We start from the raw sequence: 24726 nt of genomic DNA on the forward strand, positions 1-24726 counted from the left end.
GTAACTTTGACCCTCTTAAGGTACCCTAATGCCTCGTCACGCCGTGAAATTTATTTGAAAACTCTAGGAACTCATCGTTGTAATAACTCAGACAACGTTAAGCTGGACATGTTGTGGCATATTGCTTCTGCTGGAATGAACACAGAACGAATTAAAGAGAGGAAAGATTCAAAGAAGGGGGAGAAGCTGGCCGCAGTAACTATGACTCTCTTAAGGTAGCCAAATGCCTCGTTATCCGGCGAAGTACATTTGCTAACTCGAGAAACTCGTAGTGGGAGTAACTGTGACGACGTTCAGGTGGACATATAGTGGCATATCGGGTCTGTAGGACTGGCCATAGCAAGAATGATAAAGGCCTAGCCATAGTAAGAATGATAAAGGCCTAAAGATGTGGGAGCAGCCGACACGAGTAACTATGAGTCTCTTAAGGTAGCCAAATGCCTCGTCACTCTGCGAAATTTATTTGAAAACTCGAGGATATCGTCGTTGCAGTAACTCAGACAACGTTAACGTGGACATGTTGTAGCATTTCGCTTCTGCACGAGTGGCCATAGCAAGAAGGATATAGAGAAAGGGCTTAAAAAAGTGGGAGCAGCTGCAGGAGTAACTATGTCTCGCTTAAAGTGATCAAATGCCTCGTCGCTCCGCGAAATTTATTTGAAATCTCGTGGAGCTTGTCGTTGGAATAATTGAGACAACGTTAAGGTGGAGATGTAGTGGCATATCCCTTCTGAAGGACTGCTACAGTACAAATTAAAGAAAGGAAAATTTCAAAGAAGGGGAAGCAGCCGACAGCAGTAACTTTGACCCTCTTAAGGTACCCTAATGCCTCGTCACGCCGTGAAATTTATTTGAAAACTCTAGGAACTCATCGTTGTAATAACTCAGACAACGTTAAGCTGGACATGTTGTGGCATATTGCTTCTGCTGGAATGAACACAGAACGAATTAAAGAGAGGAAAGATTCAAAGAAGGGGGAGAAGCTGGCCGCAGTAACTATGACTCTCTTAAGGTAGCCAAATGCCTCGTTATCCGGCGAAGTACATTTGCTAACTCGAGAAACTCGTAGTGGGAGTAACTGTGACGACGTTCAGGTGGACATATAGTGGCATATCGGGTCTGTAGGACTGGCCATAGCAAGAATGATAAAGGCCCAGCCATAGGAAGAATGATAAAGGCCTAAAGATGTGGGAGCAGCCGACACGAGTAACTATGACTCTCATAAGGTAGCCAAATGCCTCGTCACTCTGCGAAATTTATTTGAAAACTCGAGGATATCGTCGTTGCAGTAACTCAGACAACGTTAACGTGGACATGTTGTAGCATTTCGCTTCTGCACGAGTGGCCATAGCAAGAAGGATATAGAGAAAGGGCTTAAAAAAGTGGGAGCAGCTGCAGGAGTAACTATGTCTCGCTTAAAGTGATCAAATGCCTCGTCGCTCCGCGAAATTTATTTGAAATCTCGTGGAGCTTGTCGTTGGAATAATTGAGACAACGTTAAGGTGGACATGTAGTGGCATATCCCTTCTGAAGGACTGCCACAGTACGAATTAAAGAAAGGAAAATTTCAAAGAAGGGGAAGCAGCCGACAGCAGTAACTTTGACCCTCTTAAGGTACCCTAATGCCTCGTCACGCCGTGAAATTTATTTGAAAACTCTAGGAACTCATCGTTGTAATAACTCAGACAACGTTAAGCTGGACATGTTGTGGCATATTGCTTCTGCTGGAATGAACACAGAACGAATTAAAGAGAGGAAAGATTCAAAGAAGGGGGAGAAGCTGGCCGCAGTAACTATGACTCTCTTAAGGTAGCCAAATGCCTCGTTATCCGGCGAAGTGCATTTGCTAACTCGAGAAACTCGTAGTGGGAGTAACTGTGACGACGTTCAGGTGGACATATAGTAGCATATCGGGTCTGTAGGACTGGCCATAGCAAGAATGATAAAGGCCCAGCCATAGGAAGAATGATAAAGGCCTAAAGATGTGGGAGCAGCCGACACGAGTAACTATGACTCTCTTAAGGTAGCCAAATGCCTCGTCACTCTGCGAAATTTATTTGAAAACTCGAGGATATCGTCGTTGCAGTAACTCAGACAACGTTAACGTGGACATGTTGTAGCATTTCGCTTCTGCACGAGTGGCCATAGCAAGAAGGATATAGAGAAAGGGCTTAAAAAAGTGGGAGCAGCTGCAGGAGTAACTATGTCTCGCTTAAAGTGATCAAATGCCTCGTCGCTCCGCGAAATTTATTTGAAATCTCGTGGAGCTTGTCGTTGGAATAATTGAGACAACGTTAAGGTGGACATGTAGTGGCATATCCCTTCTGAAGGACTGCCACAGTACGAATTAAAGAAAGGAAAATTTCAAAGAAGGGGAAGCAGCCGACAGCAGTAACTTTGACCCTCTTAAGGTACCCTAATGCCTCGTCACGCCGTGAAATTTATTTGAAAACTCTAGGAACTCATCGTTGTAATAACTCAGACAACGTTAAGCTGGACATGTTGTGGCATATTGCTTCTGCTGGAATGAACACAGAACGAATTAAAGAGAGGAAAGATTCAAAGAAGGGGGAGAAGCTGGCCGCAGTAACTATGACTCTCTTAAGGTAGCCAAATGCCTCGTTATCCGGCGAAGTACATTTGCTGACTCGAGAAACTCGTAGTGGGAGTAACTGTGACGACGTTCAGGTGGACATATAGTGGCATATCGGGTCTGTAGGACTGGCCATAGCAAGAATGATAAAGGCCCAGCCATAGGAAGAATGATAAAGGCCTAAAGATGTGAGAGCAGCAGACACGAGTAACTATGACTCTCTTAAGGTAGCCAAATGCCTTGTCACTCTGCGAAATTTATTTGAAAACTCGAGGATATCGTCGTTGCAGTAACTCAGACAACGTTAACGTGGACATGTTGTAGCATTTCGCTTCTGCACGAGTGGCCATAGCAAGAAGGATATAGAGAAAGGGCTTAAAAAAGTGGGAGCAGCTGCAGGAGTAACTATGTCTCGCTTAAAGTGATCAAATGCCTCGTCGCTCCGCGAAATTTATTTGAAATCTCGTGGAGCTTGTCGTTGGAATAATTGAGACAACGTTAAGGTGGACATGTAGTGGCATATCCCTTCTGAAGGACTGCCACAGTACGAATTAAAGAAAGGAAAATTTCAAAGAAGGGGAAGCAGCCGACAGCAGTAACTTTGACCCTCTTAAGGTACCCTAATGCCTCGTCACGCCGTGAAATTTATTTGAAAACTCTAGGAACTCATCGTTGTAATAACTCAGACAACGTTAAGCTGGACATGTTGTGGCATATTGCTTCTGCTGGAATGAACACAGAACGAATTAAAGAGAGGAAAGATTCAAAGAAGGGGGAGAAGCTGGCCGCAGTAACTATGACTCTCTTAAGGTAGCCAAATGCCTCGTTATCCGGCGAAGTGCATTTGCTAACTCGAGAAACTCGTAGTGGGAGTAACTGTGACGACGTTCAGGTGGACATATAGTAGCATATCGGGTCTGTAGGACTGGCCATAGCAAGAATGATAAAGGCCCAGCCATAGGAAGAATGATAAAGGCCTAAAGATGTGGGAGCAGCAGACACGAGTAACTATGACTCTCTTAAGGTAGCCAAATGCCTCGTCACTCTGCGAAATTTATTTGAAAACTCGAGGATATCGTCGTTGCAGTAACTCAGACAACGTTAACGTGGACATGTTGTAGCATTTCGCTTCTGCACGAGTGGCCATAGCAAGAAGGATATAGAGAAAGGGCTTCAAAAAGTGGGAGCAGCTGCAGGAGTAACTATGTCTCGCTTAAAGTGATCAAATGCCTCGTCGCTCCGCGAAATTTATTTGAAATCTCGTGGAGCTTGTCGTTGGAATAATTGAGACAACGTTAAGGTGGACATGTAGTGGCATATCCCTTCTGAAGGACTGCCACAGTACGAATTAAAGAAAGGAAAATTTCAAAGAAGGGGAAGCAGCCGACAGCAGTAACTTTGACCCTCTTAAGGTACCCTAATGCCTCGTCACGCCGTGAAATTTATTTGAAAACTCTAGGAACTCATCGTTGTAATAACTCAGACAACGTTAAGCTGGACATGTTGTGGCATATTGCTTCTGCTGGAATGAACACAGAACGAATTAAAGAGAGGAAAGATTCAAAGAAGGGGGAGAAGCTGGCCGCAGTAACTATGACTCTCTTAAGGTAGCCAAATGCCTCGTTATCCGGCGAAGTGCATTTGCTAACTCGAGAAACTCGTAGTGGGAGTAACTGTGACGACGTTCAGGTGGACATATAGTAGCATATCGGGTCTGTAGGACTGGCCATAGCAAGAATGATAAAGGCCCAGCCATAGGAAGAATGATAAAGGCCTAAAGATGTGGGAGCAGCCGACACGAGTAACTATGACTCTCTTAAGGTAGCCAAATGCCTCGTCACTCTGCGAAATTTATTTGAAAACTCGAGGATATCGTCGTTGCAGTAACTCAGACAACGTTAACGTGGACATGTTGTAGCAGTTCGCTTCTGCACGAGTGGCCATAGCAAGAAGGATATAGAGAAAGGGCTTAAAAAAGTGGGAGCAGCTGCAGGAGTAACTATGTCTCGCTTAAAGTGATCAAATGCCTCGTCGCTCCGCGAAATTTATTTGAAATCTCGTGGAGCTTGTCGTTGGAATAATTGAGACAACGTTAAGGTGGACATGTAGTGGCATATCCCTTCTGAAGGACTGCCACAGTACGAATTAAAGAAAGGAAAATTTCAAAGAAGGGGAACCAGCCGACAGCAGTAACTTTGACCCTCTTAAGGTACCCTAATGCCTCGTCACGCCGTGAAATTTATTTGCAAACTCTAGGAACTCATCGTTGTAATAACTCAGACAACGTTAAGCTGGACATGTTGTGGCATATTGCTTCTGCTGGAATGAACACAGAACGAATTAAAGAGAGGAAAGATTCAAAGAAGGGGGAGAAGCTGGCCGCAGTAACTATGACTCTCTTAAGGTAGCCAAATGCCTCGTTATCCGGCGAAGTGCATTTGCTAACTCGAGAAACTCGTAGTGGGAGTAACTGTGACGACGTTCAGGTGGACATATAGTAGCATATCGGGTCTGTAGGACTGGCCATAGCAAGAATGATAAAGGCCCAGCCATAGGAAGAATGATAAAGGCCTAAAGATGTGGGAGCAGCAGACACGAGTAACTATGACTCTCTTAAGGTAGCCAAATGTCTCGTCACTCTGCGAAATTTATTTGAAAACTCGAGGATATCGTCGTTGCAGTAACTCAGACAACGTTAACGTGGACATGTTGTAGCATTTCGCTTCTGCACGAGTGGCCATAGCAAGAAGGATATAGAGAAAGGGCTTAAAAAAGTGGGAGCAGCTGCAGGAGTAACTATGTCTCGCTTAAAGTGATCAAATGCCTCGTCGCTCCGCGAAATTTATTTGAAATCTCGTGGAGCTTGTCGTTGGAATAATTGAGACAACGTTAAGGTGGACATGTAGTGGCATATCCCTTCTGAAGGACTGCCACAGTACGAATTAAAGAAAGGAAAATTTCAAAGAAGGGGAAGCAGCCGACAGCAGTAACTTTGACCCTCTTAAGGTACCCTAATGCCTCGTCACGCCGTGAAATTTATTTGAAAACTCTAGGAACTCATCGTTGTAATAACTCAGACAACGTTAAGCTGGACATGTTGTGGCATATTGCTTCTGCTGGAATGAACACAGAACGAATTAAAGAGAGGAAAGATTCAAAGAAGGGGGAGAAGCTGGCCGCAGTAACTATGACTCTCTTAAGGTAGCCAAATGCCTCGTTATCCGGCGAAGTGCATTTGCTAACTCGAGAAACTCGTAGTGGGAGTAACTGTGACGACGTTCAGGTGGACATATAGTAGCATATCGGGTCTGTAGGACTGGCCATAGCAAGAATGATAAAGGCCCAGCCATAGGAAGAATGATAAAGGCCTAAAGATGTGGGAGCAGCCGACACGAGTAACTATGACTCTCTTAAGGTAGCCAAATGCCTCGTCACTCTGCGAAATTTATTTGAAAACTCGAGGATATCGTCGTTGCAGTAACTCAGACAACGTTAACGTGGACATGTTGTAGCATTTCGCTTCTGCACGAGTGGCCATAGCAAGAAGGATATAGAGAAAGGGCTTAAAAAAGTGGGAGCAGCTGCAGGAGTAACTATGTCTCGCTTAAAGTGATCAAATGCCTCGTCGCTCCGCGAAATTTATTTGAAATCTCGTGGAGCTTGTCGTTGGAATAATTGAGACAACGTTAAGGTGGACATGTAGTGGCATATCCCTTCTGAAGGACTGCCACAGTACGAATTAAAGAAAGGAAAATTTCAAAGAAGGGGAAGCAGCCGACAGCAGTAACTTTGACCCTCTTAAGGTACCCTAATGCCTCGTCACGCCGTGAAATTTATTTGAAAACTCTAGGAACTCATCGTTGTAATAACTCAGACAACGTTAAGCTGGACATGTTGTGGCACATTGCCTCTGCTGGAATGAACACAGAACGAATTAAAGAGAGGAAAGATTCAAAGAAGGGGGAGAAGCTGGCCGCAGTAACTATGACTCTCTTAAGGTAGCCAAATGCCTCGTTATCCGGCGAAGTGCATTTGCTAACTCGAGAAACTCGTAGTGGCAGTAACTGTGACGACGTTCAGGTGGACATATAGTAGCATATCGGGTCTGTAGGACTGGCCATAGCAAGAATGATAAAGGCCCAGCCATAGGAAGAATGATAAAGGCCTAAAGATGTGGGAGCAGCCGACACGAGTAACTATGACTCTCTTAAGGTAGCCAAATGCCTCGTCACTCTGCGAAATTTATTTGAAAACTCGAGGATATCGTCGTTGCAGTAACTCAGACAACGTTAACGTGGACATGTTGTAGCATTTCGCTTCTGCACGAGTGGCCATAGCAAGAAGGATATAGAGAAAGGGCTTAAAAAAGTGGGAGCAGCTGCAGGAGTAACTATGTCTCGCTTAAAGTGATCAAATGCCTCGTCGCTCCGCGAAATTTATTTGAAATCTCGTGGAGCTTGTCGTTGGAATAATTGAGACAACGTTAAGGTGGACATGTAGTGGCATATCCCTTCTGAAGGACTGCCACAGTACGAATTAAAGAAAGGAAAATTTCAAAGAAGGGGAAGCAGCCGACAGCAGTAACTTTGACCCTCTTAAGGTACCCTAATGCCTCGTCACGCCGTGAAATTTATTTGAAAACTCTAGGAACTCATCGTTGTAATAACTCAGACAACGTTAAGCTGGACATGTTGTGGCATATTGCTTCTGCTGGAATGAACACAGAACGAATTAAAGAGAGGAAAGATTCAAAGAAGGGGGAGAAGCTGGCCGCAGTAACTATGACTCTCTTAAGGTAGCCAAATGCCTCGTTATCCGGCGAAGTACATTTGCTGACTCGAGAAACTCGTAGTGGGAGTAACTGTGACGACGTTCAGGTGGACATATAGTGGCATATCGGGTCTGTAGGACTGGCCATAGCAAGAATGATAAAGGCCCAGCCATAGGAAGAATGATAAAGGCCTAAAGATGTGAGAGCAGCAGACACGAGTAACTATGACTCTCTTAAGGTAGCCAAATGCCTTGTCACTCTGCGAAATTTATTTGAAAACTCGAGGATATCGTCGTTGCAGTAACTCAGACAACGTTAACGTGGACATGTTGTAGCATTTCGCTTCTGCACGAGTGGCCATAGCAAGAAGGATATAGAGAAAGGGCTTAAAAAAGTGGGAGCAGCTGCAGGAGTAACTATGTCTCGCTTAAAGTGATCAAATGCCTCGTCGCTCCGCGAAATTTATTTGAAATCTCGTGGAGCTTGTCGTTGGAATAATTGAGACAACGTTAAGGTGGACATGTAGTGGCATATCCCTTCTGAAGGACTGCCACAGTACGAATTAAAGAAAGGAAAATTTCAAAGAAGGGGAAGCAGCCGACAGCAGTAACTTTGACCCTCTTAAGGTACCCTAATGCCTCGTCACGCCGTGAAATTTATTTGAAAACTCTAGGAACTCATCGTTGTAATAACTCAGACAACGTTAAGCTGGACATGTTGTGGCATATTGCTTCTGCTGGAATGAACACAGAACGAATTAAAGAGAGGAAAGATTCAAAGAAGGGGGAGAAGCTGGCCGCAGTAACTATGTCTCTCTTAAGGTAGCCAAATGCCTCGTTATCCGGCGAAGTGCATTTGCTAACTCGAGAAACTCGTAGTGGGAGTAACTGTGACGACGTTCAGGTGGACATATAGTAGCATATCGGGTCTGTAGGACTGGCCATAGCAAGAATGATAAAGGCCCAGCCATAGGAAGAATGATAAATGCCTAAAGATGTGGGAGCAGCAGACACGAGTAACTATGACTCTCTTAAGGTAGCCAAATGTCTCGTCACTCTGCGAAATTTATTTGAAAACTCGAGGATATCGTCGTTGCAGTAACTCAGACAACGTTAACGTGGACATGTTGTAGCATTTCGCTTCTGCACGAGTGGCCATAGCAAGAAGGATATAGAGAAAGGGCTTAAAAAAGTGGGAGCAGCTGCAGGAGTAACTATGTCTCGCTTAAAGTGATCAAATGCCTCGTCGCTCCGCGAAATTTATTTGAAATCTCGTGGAGCTTGTCGTTGGAATAATTGAGACAACGTTAAGGTGGACATGTAGTGGCATATCCCTTCTGAAGGACTGCCACAGTACGAATTAAAGAAAGGAAAATTTCAAAGAAGGGGAAGCAGCCGACAGCAGTAACTTTGACCCTCTTAAGGTACCCTAATGCCTCGTCACGCCGTGAAATTTATTTGAAAACTCTAGGAACTCATCGTTGTAATAACTCAGACAACGTTAAGCTGGACATGTTGTGGCACATTGCCTCTGCTGGAATGAACACAGAACGAATTAAAGAGAGGAAAGATTCAAAGAAGGGGGAGAAGCTGGCCGCAGTAACTATGACTCTCTTAAGGTAGCCAAATGCCTCGTTATCCGGCGAAGTGCATTTGCTAACTCGAGAAACTCGTAGTGGCAGTAACTGTGACGACGTTCAGGTGGACATATAGTAGCATATCGGGTCTGTAGGACTGGCCATAGCAAGAATGATAAAGGCCCAGCCATAGGAAGAATGATAAAGGCCTAAAGATGTGGGAGCAGCCGACACGAGTAACTATGACTCTCTTAAGGTAGCCAAATGCCTCGTCACTCTGCGAAATTTATTTGAAAACTCGAGGATATCGTCGTTGCAGTAACTCAGACAACGTTAACGTGGACATGTTGTAGCATTTCGCTTCTGCACGAGTGGCCATAGCAAGAAGGATATAGAGAAAGGGCTTAAAAAAGTGGGAGCAGCTGCAGGAGTAACTATGTCTCGCTTAAAGTGATCAAATGCCTCGTCGCTCCGCGAAATTTATTTGAAATCTCGTGGAGCTTGTCGTTGGAATAATTGAGACAACGTTAAGGTGGACATGTAGTGGCATATCCCTTCTGAAGGACTGCCACAGTACGAATTAAAGAAAGGAAAATTTCAAAGAAGGGGAAGCAGCCGACAGCAGTAACTTTGACCCTCTTAAGGTACCCTAATGCCTCGTCACGCCGTGAAATTTATTTGAAAACTCTAGGAACTCATCGTTGTAATAACTCAGACAACGTTAAGCTGGACATGTTGTGGCATATTGCTTCTGCTGGAATGAACACAGAACGAATTAAAGAGAGGAAAGATTCAAAGAAGGGGGAGAAGCTGGCCGCAGTAACTATGACTCTCTTAAGGTAGCCAAATGCCTCGTTATCCGGCGAAGTACATTTGCTGACTCGAGAAACTCGTAGTGGGAGTAACTGTGACGACGTTCAGGTGGACATATAGTGGCATATCGGGTCTGTAGGACTGGCCATAGCAAGAATGATAAAGGCCCAGCCATAGGAAGAATGATAAAGGCCTAAAGATGTGAGAGCAGCAGACACGAGTAACTATGACTCTCTTAAGGTAGCCAAATGCCTTGTCACTCTGCGAAATTTATTTGAAAACTCGAGGATATCGTCGTTGCAGTAACTCAGACAACGTTAACGTGGACATGTTGTAGCATTTCGCTTCTGCACGAGTGGCCATAGCAAGAAGGATATAGAGAAAGGGCTTAAAAAAGTGGGAGCAGCTGCAGGAGTAACTATGTCTCGCTTAAAGTGATCAAATGCCTCGTCGCTCCGCGAAATTTATTTGAAATCTCGTGGAGCTTGTCGTTGGAATAATTGAGACAACGTTAAGGTGGACATGTAGTGGCATATCCCTTCTGAAGGACTGCCACAGTACGAATTAAAGAAAGGAAAATTTCAAAGAAGGGGAAGCAGCCGACAGCAGTAACTTTGACCCTCTTAAGGTACCCTAATGCCTCGTCACGCCGTGAAATTTATTTGAAAACTCTAGGAACTCATCGTTGTAATAACTCAGACAACGTTAAGCTGGACATGTTGTGGCATATTGCTTCTGCTGGAATGAACACAGAACGAATTAAAGAGAGGAAAGATTCAAAGAAGGGGGAGAAGCTGGCCGCAGTAACTATGTCTCTCTTAAGGTAGCCAAATGCCTCGTTATCCGGCGAAGTGCATTTGCTAACTCGAGAAACTCGTAGTGGGAGTAACTGTGACGACGTTCAGGTGGACATATAGTAGCATATCGGGTCTGTAGGACTGGCCATAGCAAGAATGATAAAGGCCCAGCCATAGGAAGAATGATAAATGCCTAAAGATGTGGGAGCAGCAGACACGAGTAACTATGACTCTCTTAAGGTAGCCAAATGTCTCGTCACTCTGCGAAATTTATTTGAAAACTCGAGGATATCGTCGTTGCAGTAACTCAGACAACGTTAACGTGGACATGTTGTAGCATTTCGCTTCTGCACGAGTGGCCATAGCAAGAAGGATATAGAGAAAGGGCTTAAAAAAGTGGGAGCAGCTGCAGGAGTAACTATGTCTCGCTTAAAGTGATCAAATGCCTCGTCGCTCCGCGAAATTTATTTGAAATCTCGTGGAGCTTGTCGTTGGAATAATTGAGACAACGTTAAGGTGGACATGTAGTGGCATATCCCTTCTGAAGGACTGCCACAGTACGAATTAAAGAAAGGAAAATTTCAAAGAAGGGGAAGCAGCCGACAGCAGTAACTTTGACCCTCTTAAGGTACCCTAATGCCTCGTCACGCCGTGAAATTTATTTGAAAACTCTAGGAACTCATCGTTGTAATAACTCAGACAACGTTAAGCTGGACATGTTGTGGCATATTGCTTCTGCTGGAATGAACACAGAACGAATTAAAGAGAGGAAAGATTCAAAGAAGGGGGAGAAGCTGGCCGCAGTAACTATGACTCTCTTAAGGTAGCCAAATGCCTCGTTATCCGGCGAAGTACATTTGCTAACTCGAGAAACTCGTAGTGGGAGTAACTGTGACGACGTTCAGGTGGACATATAGTGGCATATCGGGTCTGTAGGACTGGCCATAGCAAGAATGATAAAGGCCCAGCCATAGGAAGAATGATAAAGGCCTAAAGATGTGGGAGCAGCAGACACGAGTAACTATGACTCTCTTAAGGTAGCCAAATGCCTTGTCACTCTGCGAAATTTATTTGAAAACTCGAGGATATCGTCGTTGCAGTAACTCAGACAACGTTAACGTGGACATGTTGTAGCATTTCGCTTCTGCACGAGTGGCCATAGCAAGAAGGATATAGAGAAAGGGCTTAAAAAAGTGGGAGCAGCTGCAGGAGTAACTATGTCTCGCTTAAAGTGATCAAATGCCTCGTCGCTCCGCGAAATTTATTTGAAATCTCGTGGAGCTTGTCGTTGGAATAATTGAGACAACGTTAAGGTGGACATGTAGTGGCATATCCCTTCTGAAGGACTGCCACAGTACGAATTAAAAAGAGAGGAAAATTTCAAAGAAGGGGAAGCAGCCGACAGCAGTAACTTTGACCCTCTTAAGGTACCCTAATGCCTCGTCACGCCGTGAAATTTATTTGAAAACTCTAGGAACTCATCGTTGTAATAACTCAGACAACGTTAAGCTGGACATGTTGTGGCATATTGCTTCTGCTGGAATGAACACAGAACGAATTAAAGAGAGGAAAGATTCAAAGAAGGGGGAGAAGCTGGCCGCAGTAACTATGACTCTCTTAAGGTAGCCAAATGCCTCGTTATCCGGCGAAGTACATTTGCTAACTCGAGAAACTCGTAGTGGGAGTAACTGTGACGACGTTCAGGTGGACATATAGTGGCATATCGGGTCTGTAGGACTGGCCATAGCAAGAATGATAAAGGCCCAGCCATAGGAAGAATGATAAAGGCCTAAAGATGTGGGAGCAGCCGACACGAGTAACTAGGACTCTCTTAAGGTAGCCAAATGCCTCGTCACTCTGCGAAATTTATTTGAAAACTCGAGGATATCGTCGTTGCAGTAACTCAGACAACGTTAACGTGGACATGTTGTAGCATTTCGCTTCTGCACGAGTGGCCATAGCAAGAAGGATATAGAGAAAGGGCTTAAAAAAGTGGGAGCAGCTGCAGGAGTAACTATGTCTCGCTTAAAGTGATCAAATGCCTCGTCGCTCCGCGAAATTTATTTGAAATCTCGTGGAGCTTGTCGTTGGAATAATTGAGACAACGTTAAGGTGGACATGTAGTGGCATATCCCTTCTGAAGGACTGCCACAGTACGAATTAAAGAAAGGAAAATTTCAAAGAAGGGGAAGCAGCCGACAGCAGTAACTTTGACCCTCTTAAGGTACCCTAATGCCTCGTCACGCCGTGAAATTTATTTGAAAACTCTAGGAACTCATCGTTGTAATAACTCAGACAACGTTAAGCTGGACATGTTGTGGCATATTGCTTCTGCTGGAATGAACACAGAACGAATTAAAGAGAGGAAAGATTCAAAGAAGGGGGAGAAGCTGGCCGCAGTAACTATGACTCTCTTAAGGTAGCCAAATGCCTCGTTATCCGGCGAAGTACATTTGCTAACTCGAGAAACTCGTAGTGGGAGTAACTGTGACGACGTTCAGGTGGACATATAGTGGCATATCGAGTCTGTAGGATTGGCCATAGCAAGAATGATAAAGGCCCAGCCATAGTAAGAATGATAAAGGCCTAAAGATGTGGGAGCAGCAGACACGAGTAACTATGACTCTCTTAAGGTAGCCAAATGCCTCGTCACTCTGCGAAATTTATTTGAAAACTCGAGGATATCGTCGTTGCAGTAACTCAGACAACGTTAACGTGGACATGTTGTAGCATTTCGCTTCTGCACGAGTGGCCATAGCAAGAAGGATATAGAGAAAGGGCTTAAAAAAGTGGGAGCAGCTGCAGGAGTAACTATGTCTCGCTTAAAGTGATCAAATGCCTCGTCGCTCCGCGAAATTTATTTGAAATCTCGTGGAGCTTGTCGTTGGAATAATTGAGACAACGTTAAGGTGGACATGTAGTGGCATATCCCTTCTGAAGGACTGCCACAGTACGAATTAAAGAAAGGAAAATTTCAAAGAAGGGGAAGCAGCCGACAGCAGTAACTTTGACCCTCTTAAGGTACCCTAATGCCTCGTCACGCCGTGAAATTTATTTGAAAACTCTAGGAACACATCGTTGTAATAACTCAGACAACGTTAAGCTGGACATGTTGTGGCATATTGCTTCTGCTGGAATGAACACAGAACGAATTAAAGAGAGGAAAGATTCAAAGAAGGGGGAGAAGCTGGCCGCAGTAACTATGACTCTCTTAAGGTAGCCAAATGCCTCGTTATCCGGCGAAGTACATTTGCTAACTCGAGAAACTCGTAGTGGGAGTAACTGTGACGACGTTCAGGTGGACATATAGTGGCATATCGGGTCTGTAGGACTGGCCATAGCAAGAATGATAAAGGCCTAGCCATAGTAAGAATGATAAAGGCCTAAAGATGTGGGAGCAGCCGACACGAGTAACTATGAGTCTCTTAAGGTAGCCAAATGCCTCGTCACTCTGCGAAATTTATTTGAAAACTCGAGGATATCGTCGTTGCAGTAACTCAGACAACGTTAACGTGGACATGTTGTAGCATTTCGCTTCTGCACGAGTGGCCATAGCAAGAAGGATATAGAGAAAGGGCTTAAAAAAGTGGGAGCAGCTGCAGGAGTAACTATGTCTCGCTTAAAGTGATCAAATGCCTCGTCGCTCCGCGTAATTTATTTGAAATCTAGTGGAGCATGTCGTTGGAATAATTGAGACAACGTTAAGGTGGACATGTAGTGGCATATCCCTTCTGAAGGACTGCCACAGTACGAATTAAAGAAAGGAAAATTTCAAAGAAGGGGAAGCAGCCGACAGCAGTAACTTTGACCCTCTTAAGGTACCCTAATGCCTCGTCACGCCGTGAAATTTATTTGAAATCTCTAGGAACTCATCGTTGTAATAACTCAGACAACGTTAAGCTGGACATGTTGTGGCATATTGCTTCTGCTGGAATGAACACAGAACGAATTAAAGAGAGGAAAGATTCAAAGAAGGGGGAGAAGCTGGCCGCAGTAACTATGACTCTCTTAAGGTAGCCAAATGCCTCGTTATCCGGCGAAGTACATTTGCTAACTCGAGAAACTCGTAGTGGGAGTAACTGTGACGACGTTCAGGTGGACATATAGTGGCATATCGAGTCTGTAGGATTGGCCATAGCAAGAATGATAAAGGCCCAGCCATAGGAAGAATGATAAAGGCCTAAAGATGTGGGAGCAGCAGACACGAGTAACTATGACTCTCTTAAGGTAGCCAAATGCCTCGTCACTCTGCGAAATTTATTTGAAAACTCGAGGATATCGTCGTTGCAGTAACTCAGACAACGTTAACGTGGACATGTTGTAGCATTTCGCTTCTGCACGAGTGGCCATAGCAAGAAGGATATAGAGAAAGGGCTTAAAAAAGTGGGAGCAGCTGCAGGAGTAACTATGTCTCGCTTAAAGTGATCAAATGCCTCGTCGCTCCGCGAAATTTATTTGAAATCTCGTGGAGCTTGTCGTTGGAATAATTGAGACAACGTTAAGGTGGACATGTAGTGGCATATCCCTTCTGAAGGACTGCCACAGTACGAATTAAAGAAAGGAAAATTTCAAAGAAGGGGAAGCAGCCGACAGCAGTAACTTTGACCCTCTTAAGGTACCCTAATGCCTCGTCACGCCGTGAAATTTATTTGAAAACTCTAGGAACACATCGTTGTAATAACTCAGACAACGTTAAGCTGGACATGTTGTGGCATATTGCTTCTGCTGGAATGAACACAGAACGAATTAAAGAGAGGAAAGATTCAAAGAAGGGGGAGAAGCTGGCCGCAGTAACTATGACTCTCTTAAGGTAGCCAAATGCCTCGTTATCCGGCGAAGTACATTTGCTAACTCGAGAAACTCGTAGTGGGAGTAACTGTGACGACGTTCAGGTGGACATATAGTGGCATATCGGGTCTGTAGGACTGGCCATAGCAAGAATGATAAAGGCCTAGCCATAGTAAGAATGATAAAGGCCTAAAGATGTGGGAGCAGCCGACACGAGTAACTATGAGTCTCTTAAGGTAGCCAAATGCCTCGTCACTCTGCGAAATTTATTTGAAAACTCGAGGATATCGTCGTTGCAGTAACTCAGACAACGTTAACGTGGACATGTTGTAGCATTTCGCTTCTGCACGAGTGGCCATAGCAAGAAGGATATAGAGAAAGGGCTTAAAAAAGTGGGAGCAGCTGCAGGAGTAACTATGTCTCGCTTAAAGTGATCAAATGCCTCGTCGCTCCGCGTAATTTATTTGAAATCTAGTGGAGCATGTCGTTGGAATAATTGAGACAACGTTAAGGTGGACATGTAGTGGCATATCCCTTCTGAAGGACTGCCACAGTACGAATTAAAGAAAGGAAAATTTCAAAGAAGGGGAAGCAGCCGACAGCAGTAACTTTGACCCTCTTAAGGTACCCTAATGCCTCGTCACGCCGTGAAATTTATTTGAAATCTCTAGGAACTCATCGTTGTAATAACTCAGACAACGTTAAGCTGGACATGTTGTGGCATATTGCTTCTGCTGGAATGAACACAGAACGAATTAAAGAGAGGAAAGATTCAAAGAAGGGGGAGAAGCTGGCCGCAGTAACTATGACTCTCTTAAGGTAGCCAAATGCCTCGTTATCCGGCGAAGTACATTTGCTAACTCGAGAAACTCGTAGTGGGAGTAACTGTGACGACGTTCAGGTGGACATATAGTGGCATATCGAGTCTGTAGGATTGGCCATAGCAAGAATGATAAAGGCCCAGCCATAGGAAGAATGATAAAGGCCTAAAGATGTGGGAGCAGCAGACACGAGTAACTATGACTCTCTTAAGGTAGCCAAATGCCTCGTCACTCTGCGAAATTTATTTGAAAACTCGAGGATATCGTCGTTGCAGTAACTCAGACAACGTTAACGTGGACATGTTGTAGCATTTCGCTTCTGCACGAGTGGCCATAGCAAGAAGGATATAGAGAAAGGGCTTAAAAAAGTGGGAGCAGCTGCAGGAGTAACTATGTCTCGCTTAAAGTGATCAAATGCCTCGTCGCTCCGCGAAATTTATTTGAAATCTCGTGGAGCTTGTCGTTGGAATAATTGAGACAACGTTAAGGTGGACATGTAGTGGCATATCCCTTCTGAAGGACTGCCACAGTACGAATTAAAGAAAGGAAAATTTCAAAGAAGGGGAAGCAGCCGACAGCAGTAACTTTGACCCTCTTAAGGTACCCTAATGCCTCGTCACGCCGTGAAATTTATTTGAAAACTCTAGGAACACATCGTTGTAATAACTCAGACAACGTTAAGCTGGACATGTTGTGGCATATTGCTTCTGCTGGAATGAACACAGAACGAATTAAAGAGAGGAAAGATTCAAAGAAGGGGGAGAAGCTGGCCGCAGTAACTATGACTCTCTTAAGGTAGCCAAATGCCTCGTTATCCGGCGAAGTACATTTGCTAACTCGAGAAACTCGTAGTGGGAGTAACTGTGACGACGTTCAGGTGGACATATAGTGGCATATCGGGTCTGTAGGACTGGCCATAGCAAGAATGATAAAGGCCTAGCCATAGTAAGAATGATAAAGGCCTAAAGATGTGGGAGCAGCCGACACGAGTAACTATGAGTCTCTTAAGGTAGCCAAATGCCTCGTCACTCTGCGAAATTTATTTGAAAACTCGAGGATATCGTCGTTGCAGTAACTCAGACAACGTTAACGTGGACATGTTGTAGCATTTCGCTTCTGCACGAGTGGCCATAGCAAGAAGGATATAGAGAAAGGGCTTAAAAAAGTGGGAGCAGCTGCAGGAGTAACTATGTCTCGCTTAAAGTGATCAAATGCCTCGTCGCTCCGCGAAATTTATTTGAAATCTAGTGGAGCATGTCGTTGGAATAATTGAGACAACGTTAAGGTGGACATGTAGTGGCATATCCCTTCTGAAGGACTGCCACAGTACGAATTAAAGAAAGGAAAATTTCAAAGAAGGGGAAGCAGCCGACAGCAGTAACTTTGACCCTCTTAAGGTACCCTAATGCCTCGTCACGCCGTGAAATTTATTTGAAATCTCTAGGAACTCATCGTTGTAATAACTCAGACAACGTTAAGCTGGACATGTTGTGGCATATTGCTTCTGCTGGAATGAACACAGAACGAATTAAAGAGAGGAAAGATTCAAAGAAGGGGGAGAAGCTGGCCGCAGTAACTATGACTCTCTTAAGGTAGCCAAATGCCTCGTTATCCGGCGAAGTACATTTGCTAACTCGAGAAACTCGTAGTGGGAGTAACTGTGACGACGTTCAGGTGGACATATAGTGGCATATCGGGTCTGTAGGACTGGCCATAGCAAGAATGATAAAGGCCCAGCCATAGGAAGAATGATAAAGGCCTAAAGATGTGGGAGCAGCAGACACGAGTAACTATGACTCTCTTAAGGTAGCCAAATGCCTTGTCACTCTGCGAAATTTATTTGAAAACTCGAGGATATCGTCGTTGCAGTAACTCAGACAACGTTAACGTGGACATGTTGTAGCATTTCGCTTCTGCACGAGTGGCCATAGCAAGAAGGATATAGAGAAAGGGCTTAAAAAAGTGGGAGCAGCTGCAGGAGTAACTATGTCTCGCTTAAAGTGATCAAATGCCTCGTCGCTCCGCGAAATTTATTTGAAATCTCGTGGAGCTTGTCGTTGGAATAATTGAGACAACGTTAAGGTGGACATGTAGTGGCATATCCCTTCTGAAGGACTGCCACAGTACGAATTAAATAAAGGAAAATTTCAAAGAAGGGGAAGCAGCCGACAGCAGTAACTTTGACCCTCTTAAGGTACCCTAATGCCTCGTCACGCCGTGAAATTTATTTGAAAACTCTAGGAACTCATCGTTGTAATAACTCAGACAACGTTAAGCTGGACATGTTGTGGCATATTGCTTCTGCTGGAATGAACACAGAACGAATTAAAGAGAGGAAAGATTCAAAGAAGGGGGAGAAGCTGGCCGCAGTAACTATGACTCTCTTAAGGTAGCCAAATGCCTCGTTATCCGGCGAAGTACATTTGCTAACTCGAGAAACTCGTAGTGGGAGTAACTGTGACGACGTTCAGGTGGACATATAGTGGCATATCGAGTCTGTAGGATTGGCCATAGCAAGAATGATAAAGGCCCAGCCATAGGAAGAATGATAAAGGCCTAAAGATGTGGGAGCAGCGGACACGAGTAACTATGAGTCTCTTAAGGTAGCCAAATGCCTCGTCACTCTGCGAAATTTATTTGAAAACTCGAGGATATCGTCGTTGCAGTAACTCAGACAACGTTAACGTGGACATGTTGTAGCATTTCGCTTCTGCACGAGTGGCCATAGCAAGAAGGATATAGAGAAAGGGCTTAAAAAAGTGGGAGCAGCTGCAGGAGTAACTATGTCTCGCTTAAAGTGATCAAATGCCTCGTCGCTCCGCGAAATTTATTTGAAATCTAGTGGAGCTTGTCGTTGGAATAATTGAGACAACGTTAAGGTGGACATGTAGTGGCATATCCCTTCTGAAGGACTGCCACAGTACGAATTAAAGAAAGGAAAATTTCAAAGAAGGGGAAGCAGCCGACAGCAGTAACTTTGACCCTCTTAAGGTACCCTAATGCCTCGTCACGCCGTGAAATTTATTTGAAAACTCTAGGAACTCATCGTTGTAATAACTCAGACAACGTTAAGCTGGACATGTTGTGGCATATTGCTTCTGCTGGAATGAACACAGAACGAATTAAAGAGAGGAAAGATTCAAAGAAGGGGGAGAAGCTGGCCGCAGTAACTATGACTCTCTTAAGGTAGCCAAATGCCTCGTTATCCGGCGAAGTACATTTGCTAACTCGAGAAACTCGTAGTGGGAGTAACTGTGACGACGTTCAGGTGGACATATAGTGGCATATCGGGTCTGTAGGACTGGCCATAGCAAGAATGATAAAGGCCCAGCCATAGGAAGAATGATAAAGGCCTAAAGATGTGGGAGCAGCCGACACGAGTAACTATGACTCTCTTAAGGTAGCCAAATGCCTCGTCACTCTGCGAAATTTATTTGAAAACTCGAGGATATCGTCGTTGCAGTAACTCAGACAACGTTAACGTGGACATGTTGTAGCATTTCGCTTCTGCACGAGTGGCCATAGCAAGAAGGATATAGAGAAAGGGCTTAAAAAAGTGGGAGCAGCTGCAGGAGTAACTATGTCTCGCTTAAAGTGATCAAATGCCTCGTCGCTCCGCGAAATTTATTTGAAATCTCGTGGAGCTTGTCGTTGGAATAATTGAGACAACGTTAAGGTGGACATGTAGTGGCATATCCCTTCTGAAGGACTGCCACAGTACGAATTAAAGAAAGGAAAATTTCAAAGAAGGGGAAGCAGCCGACAGCAGTAACTTTGACCCTCTTAAGGTACCCTAATGCCTCGTCACGCCGTGAAATTTATTTGAAAACTCTAGGAACTCATCGTTGTAATAACTCAGACAACGTTAAGCTGGACATGTTGTGGCATATTGCTTCTGCTGGAATGAACACAGAACGAATTAAAGAGAGGAAAGATTCAAAGAAGGGGGAGAAGCTGGCCGCAGTAACTATGACTCTCTTAAGGTAGCCAAATGCCTCGTTATCCGGCGAAGTACATTTGCTAACTCGAGAAACTCGTAGTGGGAGTAACTGTGACGACGTTCAGGTGGACATATAGTGGCATATCGGGTCTGTAGGACTGGCCATAGCAAGAATGATAAAGGCCCAGCCATAGGAAGAATGATAAAGGCCTAAAGATGTGAGAGCAGCAGACACGAGTAACTATGACTCTCTTAAGGTAGCCAAATGCCTTGTCACTCTGCGAAATTTATTTGAAAACTCGAGGATATCGTCGTTGCAGTAACTCAGACAACGTTAACGTGGACATGTTGTAGCATTTCGCTTCTGCACGAGTGGCCATAGCAAGAAGGATATAGAGAAAGGGCTTAAAAAAGTGGGAGCAGCTGCAGGAGTAACTATGTCTCGCTTAAAGTGATCAAATGCCTCGTCGCTCCGCGAAATTTATTTGAAATCTCGTGGAGCTCGTCGTTGGAATAATTGAGACAACGTTAAGGTGGACATGTAGTGGCATATCCCTTCTGAAGGACTGCCACAGTACGAATTAAAGAAAGGAAAATTTCAAAGAAGGGGAAGCAGCCGACAGCAGTAACTTTGACCCTCTTAAGGTACCCTAATGCCTCGTCACGCCGTGAAATTTATTTGAAAACTCTAGGAACTCATCGTTGTAATAACTCAGACAACGTTAAGCTGGACATGTTGTGGCATATTGCTTCTGCTGGGATGAACACAGAACGAATTAAAGAGAGGAAAGATTCAAAGAAGGGGGAGAAGCTGGCCGCAGTAACTATGACTCTCTTAAGGTAGCCAAATGCCTCGTTATCCGGCGAAGTGCATTTGCTAACTCGAGAAACTCGTAGTGGGAGTAACTGTGACGACGTTCAGGTGGACATATAGTAGCATATCGGGTCTGTAGGACTGGCCATAGCAAGAATGATAAAGGCCCAGCCATAGGAAGAATGATAAAGGCCTAAAGATGTGGGAGCAGCCGACACGAGTAACTATGACTCTCTTAAGGTAGCCAAATGCCTCGTCACTCTGCGAAATTTATTTGAAAACTCGAGGATATCGTCGTTGCAGTAACTCAGACAACGTTAACGTGGACATGTTGTAGCATTTCGCTTCTGCACGAGTGGCCATAGCAAGAAGGATATAGAGAAAGGGCTTAAAAAAGTGGGAGCAGCTGCAGGAGTAACTATGTCTCGCTTAAAGTGATCAAATGCCTCGTCGCTCCGCGAAATTTATTTGAAATCTCGTGGAGCTTGTCGTTGGAATAATTGAGACAACGTTAAGGTGGACATGTAGTGGCATATCCCTTCTGAAGGACTGCCACAGTACGAATTAAAGAAAGGAAAATTTCAAAGAAGGGGAAGCAGCCGACAGCAGTAACTTTGACCCTCTTAAGGTACCCTAATGCCTCGTCACGCCGTGAAATTTATTTGAAAACTCTAGGAACTCATCGTTGTAATAACTCAGACAACGTTAAGCTGGACATGTTGTGGCATATTGCTTCTGCTGGAATGAACACAGAACGAATTAAAGAGAGGAAAGATTCAAAGAAGGGGGAGAAGCTGGCCGCAGTAACTATGACCCTCTTAAGGTAGCCAAATGCCTCGTTATCCGGCGAAGTACATTTGCTGACTCGAGAAACTCGTAGTGGGAGTAACTGTGACGACGTTCAGGTGGACATATAGTGGCATATCGGGTCTGTAGGACTGGCCATAGCAAGAATGATAAAGGCCCAGCCATAGGAAGAATGATAAAGGCCTAAAGATGTGAGAGCAGCAGACACGAGTAACTATGACTCTCTTAAGGTAGCCAAATGCCTTGTCACTCTGCGAAATTTATTTGAAAACTCGAGGATATCGTCGTTGCAGTAACTCAGACAACGTTAACGTGGACATGTTGTAGCATTTCGCTTCTGCACGAGTGGCCATAGCAAGAAGGATATAGAGAAAGGGCTTAAAAAAGTGGGAGCAGCTGCAGGAGTAACTATGTCTCGCTTAAAGTGATCAAATGCCTCGTCGCTCCGCGAAATTTATTTGAAATCTCGTGGAGCTTGTCGTTGGAATAATTGAGACAACGTTAAGGTGGACATGTAGTGGCATATCCCTTCTGAAGGACTGCCACAGTACGAATTAAAGAAAGGAAAATTTCAAAGAAGGGGAAGCAGCCGACAGCAGTAACTTTGACCCTCTTAAGGTACCCTAATGCCTCGTCACGCCGTGAAATTTATTTGAAAACTCTAGGAACTCATCGTTGTAATAACTCAGACAACGTTAAGCTGGACATGTTGTGGCATATTGCTTCTGCTGGGATGAACACAGAACGAATTAAAGAGAGGAAAGATTCAAAGAAGGGGGAGAAGCTGGCCGCAGTAACTATGACTCTCTTAAGGTAGCCAAATGCCTCGTTATCCGGCGAAGTGCATTTGCTAACTCGAGAAACTCGTAGTGGGAGTAACTGTGACGACGTTCAGGTGGACATATAGTAGCATATCGGGTCTGTAGGACTGGCCATAGCAAGAATGATAAAGGCCCAGCCATAGGAAGAATGATAAAGGCCTAAAGATGTGGGAGCAGCCGACACGAGTAACTATGACTCTCTTAAGGTAGCCAAATGCCTTGTCACTCTGCGAAATTTATTTGAAAACTCGAGGATATCGTCGTTGCAGTAACTCAGACAACGTTAACGTGGACATGTTGTAGCATTTCGCTTCTGCACGAGTGGCCATAGCAAGAAGGATATAGAGAAAGGGCTTAAAAAAGTGGGAGCAGCTGCAGGAGTAACTATGTCTCGCTTAAAGTGATCAAATGCCTCGTCGCTCCGCGAAATTTATTTGAAATCTCGTGGAGCTTGTCGTTGGAATAATTGAGACAACGTTAAGGTGGACATGTAGTGGCATATCCCTTCTGAAGGACTGCCACAGTACGAATTAAAGAAAGGAAAATTTCAAAGAAGGGGAAGCAGCCGACAGCAGTAACTTTGACCCTCTTAAGGTACCCTAATGCCTCGTCACGCCGTGAAATTTATTTGAAAACTCTAGGAACTCATCGTTGTAATAACTCAGACAACGTTAAGCTGGACATGTTGTGGCATATTGCTTCTGCTGGGATGAACACAGAACGAATTAAAGAGAGGAAAGATTCAAAGAAGGGGGAGAAGCTGGCCGCAGTAACTATGACTCTCTTAAGGTAGCCAAATGCCTCGTTATCCGGCGAAGTGCATTTGCTAACTCGAGAAACTCGTAGTGGGAGTAACTGTGACGACGTTCAGGTGGACATATAGTAGCATATCGGGTCTGTAGGACTGGCCATAGCAAGAATGATAAAGGCCCAGCCATAGGAAGAATGATAAAGGCCTAAAGATGTGGGAGCAGCCGACACGAGTAACTATGACTCTCTTAAGGTAGCCAAATGCCTCGTCACTCTGCGAAATTTATTTGAAAACTCGAGGATATCGTCGTTGCAGTAACTCAGACAACGTTAACGTGGACATGTTGTAGCATTTCGCTTCTGCACGAGTGGCCATAGCAAGAAGGATATAGAGAAAGGGCTTAAAAAAGTGGGAGCAGCTGCAGGAGTAAATATGTCTCGCTTAAAGTGATCAAATGCCTCGTCGCTCCGCGAAATTTATTTGAAATCTCGTGGAGCTTGTCGTTGGAATAATTGAGACAACGTTAAGGTGGACATGTAGTGGCATATCCCTTCTGAAGGACTGCCACAGTACGAATTAAAGAAAGGAAAATTTCAAAGAAGGGGAAGCAGCCGACAGCAGTAACTTTGACCCTCTTAAGGTACCCTAATGCCTCGTCACGCCGTGAAATTTATTTGAAAACTCTAGGAACTCATCGTTGTAATAACTCAGACAACGTTAAGCTGGACATGTTGTGGCATATTGCTTCTGCTGGAATGAACACAGAACGAATTAAAGAGAGGAAAGATTCAAAGAAGGGGGAGAAGCTGGCCGCAGTAACTATGACTCTCTTAAGGTAGCCAAATGCCTCGTTATCCGGCGAAGTACATTTGCTGACTCGAGAAACTCGTAGTGGGAGTAACTGTGACGACGTTCAGGTGGACATATAGTGGCATATCGGGTCTGTAGGACTGGCCATAGCAAGAATGATAAAGGCCTAGCCATAGTAAGAATGATAAAGGCCTAAAGATGTGGGAGCAGCCGACACGAGTAACTATGAGTCTCTTAAGGTAGCCAAATGCCTCGTCACTCTGCGAAATTTATTTGAAAACTCGAGGATATCGTCGTTGCAGTAACTCAGACAACGTTAACGTGGACATGTTGTAGCATTTCGCTTCTGCACGAGTGGCCATAGCAAGAAGGATATAGAGAAAGGGCTTAAAAAAGTGGGAGCAGCTGCAGGAGTAACTATGTCTCGCTTAAAGTGATCAAATGCCTCGTCGCTCCGCGAAATTTATTTGAAATCTAGTGGAGCTTGTCGTTGGAATAATTGAGACAACGTTAAGGTGGACATGTAGTGGCATATCCCTTCTGAAGGACTGCCACAGTACGAATTAAAGAAAGGAAAATTTCAAAGAAGGGGAAGCAGCCGACAGCAGTAACTTTGACCCTCTT

This window comes from Schistocerca nitens, chromosome 5, assembly GCF_023898315.1.
Source record: "Schistocerca nitens isolate TAMUIC-IGC-003100 chromosome 5, iqSchNite1.1, whole genome shotgun sequence".
Taxonomy (NCBI): Eukaryota; Metazoa; Arthropoda; class Insecta; order Orthoptera; family Acrididae; genus Schistocerca; species Schistocerca nitens.